The sequence below is a fragment of the Sciurus carolinensis genome, chromosome 9, assembly GCF_902686445.1.
Source record: "Sciurus carolinensis chromosome 9, mSciCar1.2, whole genome shotgun sequence".
Taxonomy (NCBI): domain Eukaryota; kingdom Metazoa; phylum Chordata; class Mammalia; order Rodentia; family Sciuridae; genus Sciurus; species Sciurus carolinensis.
The window spans coordinates 94,665,343-94,682,881 of NC_062221.1; the positions used below are offsets into that span (position 1 = coordinate 94,665,343).

The 17,539-nt window shown below is 36.6% G+C and overlaps 1 pseudogene; it reads left to right on the forward strand.

Moving 5' to 3' along the window:
- Positions 1 to 24: 24 nt before the first annotated feature.
- LOC124993689 (vesicle transport through interaction with t-SNAREs homolog 1B-like) lies at positions 25 to 14,038 on the forward strand (annotated as a pseudogene).
- The last annotated feature ends 3,501 nt before the right edge of the window (positions 14,039 to 17,539 follow it).

The following is a 17,539-nucleotide window of genomic DNA, read 5'->3' on the forward strand; positions in this document are numbered from 1 at the left end:
AAAGGAAGAGAAGCATCTTTCACAATGGCTCCACATTTCACCTGGACTTTGGTGAGTGCCTAGTTCTGAGGAAGAATCAACCTTTCCAGTATAAAACCTCTTTGTTCACTTACTAAACATTTTCCCAGTCTGTTTTCATGGACATTTACAATTGAATGCACAAGGATGGCTTTGAGTTCTTGAGGCATATTCAGGACCATGAACTTTATAATGGTTAGGTAAAACTGATTGATAATTCAAGTGTCAGCAATTTGTATCAGTGTTTCCAAACAAGTACAATGACCATATATGTGGTGATTAAGAATGTTGTTGAAACTGGGTGTGGTGTCACATACCTGTAATCCTAGCCACTCAGGAGGCTGAGGCAGGAGGATCATGATTTCAAAGCCAGCCTCAGCAAAAGCAAGATTAGCAACTCAGTGAGACCCTGTCTCTAAATAAAATAGAAAATAAGGTTAGGGATGTGACTCAGCAATAGAGTGCCCATGTTTAATCCCTGGTACCAAAGGGATTAACTGTTTAGAAAAAATGTTTAGAAGATTATTGTTGTTTATCAGTGTTCATAGCAGCATTGTTCACAATAGCCAAAAGGTGGAAATGACCCAAATGTCCACGTACAGTTGAATGCATAAAATATGCTATACATATAAAATCAAATATGCTTTAAAAAGAATAAAAGTTTGATGTGTTACCACATTGATAAACCTTCATGCAAAGTGAAATAAGGCAGATACAAAGGACCTGTATGATTTCATTTACACAAGGCATGGGTAAATTTATAGAAGTAGAATATAAAGTGTTAATTTTCAGTGGAGGTTTGATGGGGAGCTCTGTTTTAATGGTTACTGAGTTTCAATTTGGAAAGATGGAAAAGTTCTGGTATGAGTAATGGTGATACTTATACAATAACACAAATGTAATTAATGCCATTGAACTGTACAGTCAAATATGGATAAAATGGCAAATTTCGTGTTACATATATTTTACTACACTAAAAATTAAGGGTTATTTTCATTTGCATATTCTAAGTAATTTATTATCTCTAATAATATTAAAATATATGGTTAAAATTAAATGCTTTGGGGAAAAGGGTGGCTATTTAAAAAGTATTTAATACCAGGGAATGGGTAGGGAAAGTGCTATAAATTAAAACAGGGAAGACAGAGACAGGAAGGAAGAGGGAAAAGAAAAGCAGTTCAAAAAACCTTGTAGATTATTTATAATACCACTTATTAACACAGTGTAAAATTATTCACATGTTCATGTTCATGTACACAAAAAACTTAAATGCTATTAAAAGAAGTGTGAGAAATCCTAAGGGTTAAAAATTGTTAAATTCATATATATTAAAAATATCATGAATTAAAATCAAATGTCAAACACAAATGTGGAGATTATTTGCAGTATGTAGAATATTTCTCTAGTTTTTTCTATATAAAGTTGTATAAATCAGTAGGAATAATTAGTAGAAAATAGATTAATGGCAGAAACAAAACTCTCAAAGGAAATGCAACTTTTTAATATATCAAAAATGTTTGCCTTCATTATTAATCAGAGAAATATCATTTGAAACAGCTATGTGAGCATATTTATTTTGCCTAACAATGTAGCAAGATTTTAAATAATGATAATATTCAATGTTCTCTGTAACAGTGAAACTGAATTCTAATTGCTTTTCTGGTTGTTATAGATGTTGGAGGAAAATTATTTGGTACTGGATTAATGAAACTTTTAAGTGTTTATCCTCTAAAAATGTTAAGTCTATCAGAAATAATCAGAAACTCAAGGTTCACATATAATCATGTCTACTGCAATCTTTACAATGTTGACCAAAGCAAAATACCTAAAAGATCAGTATGGGTAAGTAAAAGTTAATCAGCCATATGATGGTATGTTGTACAATCATTAAAAATGATATATACCCAGAATACTTGTTGTAATGATGTAATAAATACAAAATACTATGTGAAAAACAAAACAAAAAGTTTTATATGCAGAATAATTCTAATTTTCAAATAAGTACCTATAAATATAAACCAAAGGTAGCATGAAAACACATCACACTGTTAATTCTAGTTTTCTCTGCTGATGAAAATAATATTCTCACTTTTTCGTATTTTCTTTTTCAAATTCCCTATGATTACTATTACTCTTATAATCAGGAAACAATTTTTATTCAATAAATAAAATAGCATGCTCCTAGTCTCCTTGTTTTATAACTGACAAGGCCACAGTAATCATTGAGGGCCTGACTAATGTCTGTTGTGCTTTAGGGTTACAGTACTGCATTTATCTCAAAAATTCAGGAATATACTCATATATTGTACTAATGCATTCTTAAGGTCACTTGTTTCTACGAAAAGCAATATCTTTGTTGTCACCTTTCACTCTTCTCAGTGTCACGTGCTTCTGTGGCATTCTTAGATTTTTCTGGTACTTACATTTATTAAAATTTCAGGATATTTTGAAAGCTTCCTTTTTCTACTCATTAGATATATCTTTATAGACAGAGTTCTTATCTATTGAGGAACATTTTATTTCAATTTAAATTACTTTAAGTACTTTGAGAATCATTTATTCACCAACCTGATGTTTATTATATATCCGCTCTGTTCTACCTGCATTTTTTTACACTCGCTGTTGCCTCTTTTAGATATTTCCAGGTAGATAGTTTTCTTGATAGGCATTGACTCCAGCTATTCTGCAAATTTCAAGAACAGAGAAAAAAGTGTTTTGGAAAGACATAGGACTATCTCTTTTTCAGTTTCATGATAATATTGCTTGTAAATCTCAGATTACTTGGGGACAAGAACTTCAAGAACATCACCAGGAAAAGAAAATAACATTGATAATCTATGCAATATGAATCTTTTAAATTAAATGTTACCTTTGCCAACTTTAAGTCACTTAACATAACGATTTCCATCAATTTTCCAAGTTGATAATAACTGATTAAACAGAAATAAATCTTACATTTATACTTAATTGCGCTAACAATCAAAAGAGAAACTAGAATCCTCTGTAATATTACATTGAGAGTTTAAAATAGTGTATTGAAATGATAGTCCTTGCTCATATAATTTGTTTAGCATATGAGGAATGCCCTACACAAGACCTTTAAATTCTACTTCATTGTAAAGGCTAATAATCCATTTTATCATGTTGTAAACTACATTACTCAAAGTTGTTTCAAAAACTTTATTATTGTATTCTGTTATTATTGTCAGTATGTTATAATTTATTTTTTGGTAAATTTGGGTTCCTCTTGAATTCAGAAGTGAGGTAAATGAGTGACAATTATCTAGTATGACACAATAAAGTTTAGGGTACAGGGAAGAACCTTAAAACATTAAAAAAAATTAAAATTGCAAGGAAAATATCTTGTAAGTAACAGAGGAATAAATATTTCAGGGATTAATATTTTAGCAAAAATATATTTAAAATTTTTCTCACCTGAATTTCCCTGATGAGAGTTTTATAGAGGCAATTTGGTCACCTAATGTTAGTTTTTAAAGCAGGTCCAGCAATAAAAAAGTATCTTCTTAAATATTTAGGAGAATATTTCTGCAAAGAGGCCAATGATAATATTTATGTGATTGGTAAAACATGGTTCAAATACTCAGAATAATTCTAAGGGGATTTGTTTGATATTGACATCAGAGCACAGCATGGGAGACCCAATCTTCTGTACATCTGAGGCATACTAAATTGGAATAATTAAATGTATCCTTTGAGATCTAGAGAGTAAGGCACATGACGATTTCTAAACTAATGGGCCATGTTTTGATTTTAATTTGAGCTTGTCCTATTTATCCTTGTCACCAGTCTGAATATAGAATACCATGCATGAAGGAAAAGTTCCTAATGGAGAAAGTGGTAACTGAGTTAGGATTGGTTGTTTCAAAGGAGAGAAGGCATGGTATAAGTTGGAAAGTATAACCTTTCTCATCTCTCTCTTCTTAACTGGTTTTTTTTAGTTGTACATGACAGTCAAGTCCACTTTGATAAAATTGTACATGCATGGAATATATCTCATCTCTTTTTAATGTCGTAATACAATTTATGAAATCTTTCTTTGAAATTATAAGAGTCTTTTTTTTTGGTCCCAGGGATTGAACCCAGGGGTGTTTATCCACTGAGCCACATCCCAGCTCTTTTTATTTTTTATTTTGAGACAAGGTCTCTCTAAGTTGCTTAGGGCCTTGCTAAGTTGACGAAACTGGCTTTAAATTTGTCATTCTTTTGCCTCAGGCTTCTGAGCTGCTGGTGTTGCAGGCATGTGCCACCATGCCCAGTTGAAATGATAATATTCTTGATCTTATACCTTGGTTACTAAAATAATCTTTACATCTTTGTTACTCCTTAGTACCTATCAAACTCAAGTATCAATTTATTCGGTTAATTACTGTGATAGCTTTCCATCATTGTAACGGACACCTGAGAAAATCATCATATAAAGAGAAAAGATTTATTTTGTCCCCTGGTTTTGGAGGCTCAGTATCTAACTGCTTTGCTCTGTTGCTCTGGGTGCTAGTGAGGCAGCACATTGTGGCAGAAGCACGTGACTGAGCAAAGCTGCTCACCTCATAGCTGCGATGCAAAAGAGGGGAGAGGATGTGGGATTACACCATCCCCCTCACAGGCATGCCCCCAGTGACCTACAGATATGCCACTCGTACCCACCACTTAAAGGATCCATCACCTCCCAATAATGCCAGAGAACAAGACTTTAACATATTGTCCATTTAAGACCCAAATGATTGCAATTGCTTATCTTGATTTTTCTGGTCTTCATCCTTTGAGCTTGCTTCGTCGTCTTGTATTCTGCACTCCCTTTGTGCTATCCCTGAGCCCAGCACCTCTATTTTTGGTTCTCTGATAATTCACTTTCATTCTTAATTTTGTGCCTTTTGCTTCATCTACATTTTCGTTCTTTAATATATATTTTTTAGTTGTAGGTGGGAATTCCTTTATTTTATTTATTTATTTTTACATGGTGCTGAGGTTTGAACTCAGTGTCTCACATGTGCTAGGCAAGTGCTTTACCACTGAGTCACGACTCCAGCCCATCTACATTATCTTTACTATGTCTCTTTATCTACCCTAATTCTATGTCCCCACCTCCTTTTAATGGTCAGATTTGGTTTACCCCCCTTCCCTAGGACAGACACATCTGTCTCTTTTTCAATCCAAGCCCTTGTTACCCATATAACACATCTCAGATCTCAATATTTGCCTTGAGTTGCCCTGTGATGTCTCATGGGTGTAAGTCTTGTTCTCCCTCAGCTTGATTACGACTTCATTGATAGCAGGAACAATGAGGCATTCCCTGAACAAAGTAAAGAACAAAGCAAGATAAGTTTCCTGCCCTTGGAACTTAAATTCTAGAACAATGTGATTATTCAAGTGAGGGCCATATATCAGATAATGCATGAATAGGTCTTTGCTGAGATAGCATTTTGGGGCAGTTTTCTCCTGTAATGACAGCTAGTCATGAAGGGAACCATGGAAGAAGATGAATGCTGTTCCTAGTCGCCTATTCTACTCTTATCTATGACCAATGTGGACTCTATTGAAAGATTTATGGGAGTCAATGCAAATGATCACTTCCTAATCTTCTTACACATTTATGAAACTTTTTGCATTTACTGAAAAATTTTAAAAGTCCTCATATTAAGAACCACAAATCTGTTATCATTTGGTAATGCACTTGTACAAAAAATATTATATCCTGCCTATTGTATGCCATTCTATTCTTCCACTACTTTATTATATTCTGATAAAGGAGATTAGGGAAACAAATATAAATAAATACATGAATAAGAAAGAGAAAAGAAAAAGAAAAAAATCAGTAAACCCTATGCCAAGGTCAAAATAGGGAGATGTGATAAAGATTAGGAGTTATTTTAAATCAGATAATTGTAATAACTCAGGTCTTTTAAGATTTTGTGGTCTAAAACATGTTCGAAGATCTGCCATTCCATGAGTGTGAATTTTAATGTTTGTCATTCATTGTAGGCCATTGAAGTTTGGGGATTTTTACACAAGGTTTCTGTGCAGAAGTTAATCAAACAATCATAGAAAGTGTGAAAAAAAAAAAAACTGTAGGAGAACATGAGTAACAAGAAGCTAGCTATGGTGATTTGGCAAAGAACATGTTAGGTACAAGAAGAGGTAGTGAAAATTGCTTAAGGCAGAAATAAGCTATGCAGGTTTGTGAAACCCATAAAATGCCCAGTCGAGTAGTTGGAGATGGATGGAAGACTTGATCTCATAGAATTTGTTGTAGGGAACATTCCTCAAGCTTATCTGACAGCAGTCACTGACACCATGGTCTAAGTAAGCCAAACAGTCTGAACAGAGAAACTGAGGTAATGGTAAAGATGCACCATGGAATGAAGGTCTTTGCAGTTGCTGAGGCTGAGTTTGAGCTGAGGGGAGGCCTCGTTCTGACATGCATCACAGAAAGCTGTGATGTGAGCTCGCCTGCGCTGCCTTGCCTCATGCTGTGTGCAGGAGCTTGCCATTCCCCCAGTCCTTTGTCTCAGACCTGTTGCTGGGCAGAATTGCTTAGGCATGCTTGGTTTGTTTACACTACCTGGACCCTCGATGTATAGTTCACCTATAGGCTGACTCTGTTATACTTTAACAAGTGTGTTAACCTGATTGGATAATGTGTCTATATATGTCCTGTGCAACCCTAAATAAAATTAGATCCGTGCCTTCAGAGCTCCATCTCCGATGCCTGGGTAAGCACGCTAGGTAAGGCTAGGTAGGGTAGGCATCGTTTGTCCTCACCCTCAGCAAACCCGTCTCTGAACATCTACAATTTGTAACAAAAAATATGGAGTCTGTGTTTCATTTTCAGATCAATAAGAAACCCTGGAGGATGTATGCATTTCCTGTTGCTGCTAAAATATGTTATCACAAATTCAGTAGCTTAAAATAACACAAATTTATTACCTCCAAATTTTGTAAGTTATGTCTGAAATGGTGTCAATGGGCTAAAATCAAGGTGTGGACAGGGCTTTTCTAGTTCTACAGATTGGTCTCATTCCTTGGTTCATTGCCCCTTTTCATCTTCAAAGATGGCTAGCTCCATCTTTCTCACATTGTATCGCTCTATTCCAACTCAACTCATTCTGTTCTTAACAGGTAGTGTCATATATTAGGCCCACCTGGATAACTTCCCAATTTTAAATTCAGCTGATTAACCACCTTAATTCCATCTGCAACCTTTATTTTGTCATGCCACATATCATAACATATTCATAGCATCCACAGATTTGTATGAGGTTATTTTTGGGTGGCCTTTATTCTGCTTACAAAATCAGTTTTTTTAAAGCAAAAAACATGACATTACTATATTTACATTTAAAAAAGAAGCATGCTCAGAAATGGTAAGAGTGGAAATGCAGAGACTAGTGACTAGAATATAATAGTAGTTTAGAACGAGGGTGATAGTAGTATATATGGAGAAGCATTGGTGAATTCTGGTTATGATTTGGAGGATGATTCAACAGGATTTGTTCATGATTTAGATGTGAGAGGGAGATTCAAGTGGGTAAAAAGAAGTCCACAATGAAATGTCTAGTTTTTTTCCTTTTCTTTTTTTTTTCCCCTTAAGTATCTCAGGGCAAGGTGGTTGCTTCTATTGAACTGAAGGAGACAGGAGGATAAATACTCTGAGAAGTGAGGAGGTAGAAATATGAATTTTATTTTTTTCATGCTACATTTGAGGTGCCTATCAGTTATCTAAGTGAGGCTATTGAAGAGGCAATTGAATATAAAAGACAAGGCTGGAGATTAGGAGTCATTGGCACAGATATTTAAAGTTTTGGAACTAAATGAGCTCTTCAAGGGAGAAAAATAAGGTAGAAAATAGAATGGTAACTGGGAGAGAGGCCTGTGACTCTGCAGTTTAGACTAAACCAGATGGTCTGGCATTCAAGAGGTGTGGTGGGAGGAGAATTCAGCGGTATGAAAGTTACAGGAAACACCCTAAAAATGATGAGAAGGACAGAATGCTAAATTATGGATCTTGAATTTTATGAAGTCAGGCCTGAATAAAATTTGTCAAAATACTAACTCCATCACATCTGAGTTTCAGAAAAACAACTTTTTGTGTGTCAAATAGACCTCAGACTGAATGTGATGATTGTTTTGTTTCTTTTCTAATCATATTTGACGCATTGATCAAGACTTGATAGTGATTATCCCAACATCAAACACCAGGCTAATGAGCAATAGTAATTCAAGGTAGTATGAGGTCTGTTTGCTGTGACTTGTCAGTGTTCTGGGAAAGCAGTCATGTAAAAAAATAATTAGAATGTAGAGTGATAAAATCTGTGGTATGAGCATACATTCAAAACTATGGAAGGAACAAGAGGAACAAGTGGGTCATGACTCAGTTTGCTTGGGGGTGTTAAAAACACTTCAAGAACATTGCCTTTTACATTACAAAATAACACTAACCTTAGACAGTAAATTTCCATGTGGAAGGAGCCATGGAACTTTATAACCCCTCATCTTTTTCCTGAAAATAATTTTTCCCTCTGGGGAAGTAGTCACCATGGCTGTCCAAACCTTGGGAACTTTAAGAGGGTTTTGCTCTTTGTTTCATGTTCTCTGTGGTTCAAATGATTCCCTGCAGCACAGAGAAGAGTTAGAGGATCACTTATACATGTGTTTATTAGACTAGGGAATAACTAATGGGAAAAATGGTAACATACAAATGGAAGAATTGTTCGCAATTCTTCCTCACTGAAAAAAGCACATGGCAAGTGACATTGACTGTGTGACCTACTTTCATGAACCTCCCAGGTTATGAGTGTTTGTCCACTAATTAGCTATGATTCCTCTTCACTTTCTCCCTTTCAAGGTAGCATATTGTCATGCAGAACAGTGAGGACCATATTATTGGGATAATCTGGAATCCACTCTAGTTATTTTTTTAAATAAGTCATATTTAAACTCTGGTGATTTTTTTTTCTGGTGATTTTTTAATAGTGTAAATGCATCTTATTTTTTATTTATTTTTTCCAGTCTAATATTCTTTTTTTTTTTACTTCTTTTTAAAAATTTTTTACAGAACTCATTTCGATTCATTGTACACAAATTGGGTACATCATTTCATTTCTATGGTTGTGCACAATGTAGATTCATACCATTTGTGTAATCATACATGTGCATAGGGTAATGCTCTTTGTCTCATTTCACCATTTTTTATACCCCCTCTCTCTCATTTTCCTCTATATAATCTAAAGTTCCTCCATTCTTCTCTCACTCCCTACCCCCACCCTCATTATATATCATCATTTACTTATCAGAGAAAACATTTGGCCTTTGTTTTTTTTCGGATTGGGTTATTTCACTTAGCATGATATTCTCCAATTCCACCCATTTATCTGCAAATGTCATAAAGTCATTCTTTTTAACGGCTGAGTAATATCCCATTGTGTACATATACCACAGTTTCTTTATCCATTAATCTATTGAAGGGCACCTAGGTTGGTTCCACGACTTAGCTATTATGAATTGAGCTACTATAAACATTGATGTGGCTGTGTTACTGTAATATACTAATTTTAGGTCCTTCGCATATAATCTGAGGAGAGCGATAACTGGGTGAAAAGGTGGGTCCATTTCAAGTTTTCTGAGGATTCTCCACACTGCTTTCCAGAGTGGCTGCACCAATTTGCAACTCCACCAGCAATGTAAAATTTGCCTTTTCCCCAACATCCACGCCAACATCTATTATTGTTTGTTTTTTTGATAGTAGCCATTCTAATTGGAGTAAGATGAAATCTTAGAGTTGTTTTAATTTGCATTTCTCTAATTACTAGAGTTGTTGAACACGTTTTCATATATTTATTACTTGCCCGTACGTCTTCTTCTGTAAAGTGTCTGTCTGATGTTTATTATTGATAATTCAACTGTGATGCATCTCATAACTGATTGTGACAGATCAGGAAGTGGAAATAGCTTATGAAGTTTGCTGATCTTGATAATTTGTTTTACGAATGAGTTGATCATCTTGTGCCTATGAGCACAAACCTTGGGAGGCCTCTTTATCTATCTCTAAATCTATCTCTGAGAGGCAGATGTTGACTTTCCCCAGTCATAGGAAGTTCAGGCATGACTGAGCTCCAGAGGTCCATTTCCAAGAATGTGAAGGACAGAAGAAGTAAGAGATCCAACCCTGTTTTCTTTTGTGAGGGCTTAGCTTTTCTCTCATATGATCGACGCTAAGAATGACCAACCCTTCAGGAGCAATTCCAACCTGAACCACAATATTATAAGCGTATCCTCAATGGTGCAATCATATTCTAAAATTAAGCTCAGAATTTATATAAGAAACACACACTTAGAGGATGTTTTATTATACATTACCTGGGAGAGAATACTTGTATGGTATGTAGGCATTTTCTGAAGAAAAGATTTGAAGAGGAATATCAAACAAAATGCCAGTGGCATGAAAACTCCTGAGGTGTTGGAGGAATGGAATGTTTTCCCTAGGATGGCTGGGGCATTTTGTGGATTTGAATTCGGTACTCATTGCGTTATGGATAAATTACCCAGTGCTGATCTAGGTTTTTCATCCTGTGCATGAAATAAATATTGAATGGATGCTATTCATAACCAAAGAATTGCTCAGAAGAAGTTCTAAAGTTATTTTGCATATGCCAGACAGTGTATTTTAATTTATTTTGACAGAGTCAAATCAGAAAATTTCCTAAGGCAGTCATACAAAGGAAGATAAAAAGTAGTACATTAAGCTGTGCTCAATAGAGAAATCCATAACTGGAGGTATGAAACTCACTTATCTTTTTTAAATGTATTCATACATTTCTTTTATATCTTTTTTTCAAATATATGGTGTCTACATTATGCTAGCTACAATACTAGGCACCGTGGTTATGAATAAACAAAAGTAGATATGGTATCTGCCCCTCCCTCTTATAGAATTGGAGAGTGTTATGATTTACATATGGTCTGATTGAACTTCTCAAAGTTTCATGTGCTGTAAGCTCGGTCCCCAGTGTATCAATGTGGGAGGAAAAGGACCCTTAAAGAGGTGGGGTCTACTGGGAGACCTTAAGCAACTGGGGAATCTTCTCTCAGAAAGGATCTGGTAGCTCTCATGGTATCTCTGAGCTCTCTCACAGGGTGGTCCTTGTAAGACTGAGCCCAACCCTGAGTCCTCTGGATTCCTGTCTATTTGATCTGTCCTTGCACATTCTCTTGCCATCTACTATAAGGTCCCAATCAGAAGTCATACTGATGGAGTTGCCCAATCTTGGACTTTGAAAGTAAACTAAATAACCCTCTTTATTTTACAAAGTAGTCTATTTCCAGTATTTTTTTCTGGTAATGAAAAGCTGACTAATACAGCAGGAAAGGCATGAGAGATAGACATTCATCAAATAATCACTCTAATGAATGTGAAGGTGTAACTTCTTTAATATAAATGCAAGGTCATTGGAGATGTAAAACTTATAGAGGGGATTAAACAGTCTGAAAATTTAGTATGTAATGGTTAAGTCTGTGGGATTTGGAAGTAAGATGCTTGATTTTTATATTAATAAATAAATAACTTTATTTTTATGGTACTAGGGATCAGACCTTGGGCCTTGTGCATGCTTAGGCAAGTGCTTTTCCACTGAGCCACATTCCTAGCCCAGAGTGCTTAATTTTGAATATTGGGTATCCCACTTTCTAGTTGATCTTGTGAAAATATTTAACCTCTATGTTCTTCAATTTCCTCATTAGAAAGTACATATTATAATAGATTATATTCTGAAAATGAAGACTAAAAAACTAGTTTTGAAGATTTAATGCATCTTTGTATGTATAGCATTGGGGGACAGCCTAATACATAGTGTTCCATAAACGCTAAGTGATCTCACCATCCCCACTACCACTGTCATTATCATCACTGCAGTAGTTGAATTTTGGGAGCTGACCCACTTCCTTAAATAAGAGATGATTGAGCTGATCTTTGGAGGCTGAAGAGAAGTGACCAGGGAAGGGTGGAGTAAGTAAGTTGTGAGAAGAACAAGGGAACTATTTCTGGAGAGCACATGGCAAGCTCAAGTCCTGAAAAAGTGTCAGTGAGGCAAAAAGAATCAGGGGAAAATGATGCAAGAGAGGGAGAGATATAAGTAGAAGACAGATAGTATGGAAGGCTGCAAATTATATTAAAAATTGAGGTTTTCATTCTAACAGCAATAAAAATCTATGGACAGTTTTATAAAGAAACCCAACATAATCAGGTTTTCATTTTGTAACTTAATTCTGACTGAAATACGAAAACCTTATTGGAAAAACTTGAATGTGGGCAGACCGACTATTCATATTTTACAGAAAAGAGATCATGGTAGCATGGATCAGAGTGGAACAGACAAACTCAAGAAATATTAAAGAAGTAGAATAAGCAAAATTATGTGTCATAATTGGATACAGGGTTCAGAGAAGGAGGATCTAAAATTTTGGTTTATGCCCAGAATGGTGATGGCACTCATTGAAAATGGAAACATGGGAACAGGATCAGCTTGAGGGAAGAGGAGAGTAAGAGAGGTCTGACTTTTACCCAAGCTGAGTATGAGGTACTTCTGAGATTTCTGAAAGACGACATCACAACAGCCAGGTTGTAGAACCAGCTTAGGTATACCTCAGTAGATGAATGGGTAAAGAAAATGTGGAATATTCACACAATGAAATTTTACTCAGTCATAAGGAACACTAAAATGATGTCATCTGCAGGTAAATGGATGGAACTGGAGAACATCATGCTAAATAAAATCAACCAGACCCAGAAAGTCAAGGGTTAAATGTTTACTCTTATGTGTGAAAAGTAGAAAGAAATAAGTAGTTTTAAAAATGGAGGATCTCATAAAAACAAAAGGGAGAACTGTGGAGTAGAGGGAGGGGATTGAGGGGGAGGGAGGAGGGACGGAAAAGGGGAGAAACTGGGATAAAACTGGCCAAACTATGCTGTGTGCATGTGTGAATATACGACAATGAATCCCATTTTTATGTACAACTATGATGCACCAATTAAAAAAAGATACTAAGAAGATCAAGACCAAAGAAAGGGGGCTTGGGAGGAAAAGGGAAGAAACTAAAGCTGGGGATTGAAATGCAACAAATTATGTTACATGCTTTTATGATTATGTTAAAATGAATACCACTGTTATGTATAACTATAATGCACTAGTAAAATATAAAAAGTGAAAGTTGAAGAAAATAGGGGGGAAGCGCCCCGTTCAGGGAGGTGGTGGCGCAGCGGTCGCCGTGATGGCTTCGGGACTGGGCCGCTGACCACTGGGCTAGGAGTGGGCCCAGTGCGCAGAATCCAGGCGGCCGCTGCTTGAGCGCGGCCTCACCGTGGCCACCTCTGCTGCCTCCTCAGAGCATTTCAGAAGGAACACGAAATCTTCCACCGCCTCCATGAAGACCTACGAGGGGCGCCCGAGCGGAGCCGCCGCTGGGGACGGCCAGGACGGAAGAGAAGAAGAAGTTGATCAGAGATTTTGATGAAAAGCACCAGGCAGCAAATGAAACGCTGGCAGAGATGGAGGAAGAACTACGGTAAGCTGCGAAAATACAGGAAGGACCTTGGCAAATTCCATCGGGAGGTGAGAAGCACTCCTTTGACAGCCACACCTGGGGGCCGAGGAGACATGAAGTTTGGCACCTACACCGTAGAGAATGAGCATATGAATCGACTATAGTCACAAAGGGCATTGCTTCTGCAAGGCACTGAAAGTATCGAGCGTTCTCATCGGAATGCTACAGAGACTGACCAGATTGGCTTAGAAATCACAGAAGAGCTGGGGGAACAACGAGACCAGCTGGAACTTACCAAGAACAGACTGGTAAACACAAGTGAAAACTTGAGCAAAAGTCGAAAGATTCTCCTCCCTTCAATGTCCAGAAAAGTGTCAACCAACAAGCTGCTGCTTTCCATCATCATTTATTGGAGCTAGCTATCCTGGGAGGCCTGGTTTATTACAAATTCTTTCTCAAGCATTGAAATTGCTATAGGGTAAGGTTTGTGGGCCAGAACCTTGACCCTGTGGATGAATGTTGTTAGGGAATGGAATAAGCATGTTGCCGCGTGGGCTAACAGTTAAAGGATGCGCTGCTGTGTAGCCGGACTGGGAGGAGGAATGGCAGCCAGAAAAACCACATAGATATGAAGGAACATTGACGAGACCAGTATGATATCCCAAGGTAATAAATGCGGTTTATGACTTCTGCAAATTTACATAGTAGTGTAACATATCAATACCTTGTAAATTAAAAAAAAATACATTTACAGTAGTATTGTTGGTCACCAAAATGGAGAGGAGAAACTTTACAACTGTGAAAATGGATAGATGTTCTCATTAAGGCACTGTCAATCCAGCCAACCATTTAATATCTGTCCCCTTAAATGCTTTGCAATGCTGGAATGCCCATTGTGTAATATGCCAGTGCCCAGTTTCTTAAATTCTCACACATTCTTTATTTTCTGATTCATCTGGTGAAGTGGGAGTAGGAAATTTATCATAGACAGTGTATCCTCCTTTCCTTGTATGACCAAAACTTGAAGCAATCACATCTATACCCAGGCTAGCCTCTTCATCTGAAGTGGCCAACTGAGGATTGACTTCAACAAGATCCAATGCTGGCAGCAACCCTGGAAGAATAAGGTATGATGGAATCTCAGAAAATTCCCTAGCTGCTGCTTTCAGTGAGGGTTGTGCCCCTGGACAGGGAGAACAAGCCAAGGTAAAATAGGAGCATTTTCCACTATAAAATTATCTAATATGAGAAAGCCCCTTGCACTTTATCCTCTTCGCTATCAGTTCAAATTAAAATGCTATATGCTGAAGGACTGCAAGAAACTTGTAAGGTAATAAAATAATTCATCCCTGTTCAACTAACATAATAGGTCTAGCTTTCAGGCTTTCTGATGCTTTATCTGTATTTTGTTATTGTTTTGGGGAGTGCTGGAGATCAAACTCAGGACCTTCTGCATGCTATGCACACACTGTGCCACTGAGTTACATCCCCAACCCCATTTACCATACCACATGCCCTAAAATGTACTTATATTCTCGTCCCTTCATGCCTGAGTTCTGAGGAAGGCTCCATATCTGATACATTTTTTATGTTTCCCAGCAGACTGGCCCAGCCTCTTACACTTGGCCATGGGATGATATAGTCATATATTGTTTAATTTGGACTCTGGTTACCTTCTGTGAGGGTTTGAGAACTTGTGCCCAAGTCCTTAGCCCTGTTCTTTGGCTCGGAGGGGAAGGGAAGAACCTATCCAGATCTTCCCCCATACCCCTTTACATAGTCAACTTCTCTAGAACTAACTTCTTAAGGGGTTATTCTGGGTAAGTTAATCTACCTTTTGGGAGTCATCTGAATAAAGTAGTATTCAAAAAAAAAAGAAAAGGAAATAGGGTAACCAGGTGTAGGAGCATTGGGGACATTCTGTACTATCTCTGTAACAATTCTGTAAATCAAACACTGTTTTAAAATAAATATTTATGTTTAAAAACAAAAAATAAAATATAAATTAGAAATACATGGACTCTAGTATAGTAATAAATGCATGATATGTAAATCATTCATACCAAAACCCCCAGAGATTGTATGTAATTGTTTGAGACTCTATGGAGAGGGCTGAGTATATACTTATGTGATGAGACATAAGGATGTGTCAAACTGCAACAAGTGAAGTCTGAAACCTAGAGAGAGCAGATAGATAAGAAAGTCTAGAGTGATACCAGTGAAAGAAATTAGCGGAAGCCAAAAATATAATTTAGAATTTTCCAGAAACCACATTAAGAAGTAGTACAAAGGAACATATCAAAACCATTTTAATATTAAATATTTTATTTAACTTAATATATTCAAAATACTGTCATTTAAACACAAAATAATACAAAAATTATTGATAAGCTATTTTACCTGTGCTTTTCACTTCAAGTATTTGAAATATGATGTGCTTAGAGCACTTAGAACACATAGTAATTCAGACTGCATGCGTGCATTTCAGTCATATAAAAGTCGTATAATTGATGGCTACCTACCGGACAGCATTTGTCTGATAAGGAGGCTAGAAAGGGATGGTACAGAAGGAAAGAAGAGGGGAAAAAGTGGGAGAGGAGGAGAGATAAGATACTGTCCAAAAGGATAGTATTTCTTTAAAAAGTGAATAGTTAAAAGATTTAACTGACTTTAGACTTACCATTATAAAAGGCATTTTTCCTCTCAAAGATGTATAGTTCTGCCCTATTTTGATAAAAAGTGGATTGGCCTTACTGCCAGCCCTTTTAGTTCCTGTTTCATTCCTCTCAAATTTTAGTGTCAAAAATTTTAAAAAGCCTACTGCTTTCATTAACTCTCTTTAATTGCCCACAACCTTGTCTTAATTCCAATCATTTCATAAAATCTTCATTACCCAGGTGATCTACTCATCATGTTCAATTATCTTTCCATAACCTTTGTTGTCCTTGAGCTCTCTAGAATATTGGACAGTTTTAACATGCTCTCATTTTTAGAACTGCTTCTCTTCATTTCAACATGAGCATCTGTTGAAGTTTTATCTCTGACTCTGTCTTATCTCTTAGAAAACAATAATTTGCAACTGTGTAAAGCTGACTCTTAAAGGGAAAGGGAGATCAATTTGTACCTAGAGGAACTTTCCCTTCCAACTACCCTAGTGTGTCACAGGATACAGGAGATGGGTCAGGAAGAGCATCTCTAAAGATGTTCACATACGCTGAGGTTGCAGCATACTTAGGAGTTAACTGGGTAACTGGAAGAAGAGAAAGACACACTATTCTAGCTTCTATACTCTGTTTACTGTTACAGTTTAGATCTGGAATCTCATGTGTTGAAGAATTGGTTCCAAATTCAGCAATGTTCAGAGGAGGGGCTTTTAGTAAGTGATTGGATCATGAGGGCTTTAACTCCATTGGTGGATTAATCCATTGATGATTCATAATTTGACAGCATTATTGGGATGTGGTTGAAACTTTTGAAGAAAGTAGGTCACTGAGGATGTGTCCTTGAAGGATATATTATGTTCCCAGTCCCTTCTCTCTTTCTCTTTCTGTTTCCTGGCTGCCATGAGGAGAGCAGCCTTCCTTCTGCCATGATATTCTGTCTTACCTCAGACCCAAAACAATGGAGCCCCCGATCATAGACGGATCCTCTAAAATCATGAGCCAAAATAAATCTTTCATCCTTTAACTTTTTTATTTTTCAGATATTTGTCACATTGTTGGAATCTGACTAACATATTCACTGAAACATTCTTTCATGCCTTTATTCAGCAAAGAGTGCCAATGGGCTACTATGCACCGTGCACTGTGCTAGTCTCTTGGGATAGGCAGTGAGCAAGTCAAGCAGAGTCTCTGCTCCCATGGTGCTTATTGTTTGTGGTGGAGGAAAAACACATTTAAAAAGTCATGATAACTATATTGTGAAGAAAAATCTGAAAGCATATAACAGGTGAACTTGCCTTAGTTTG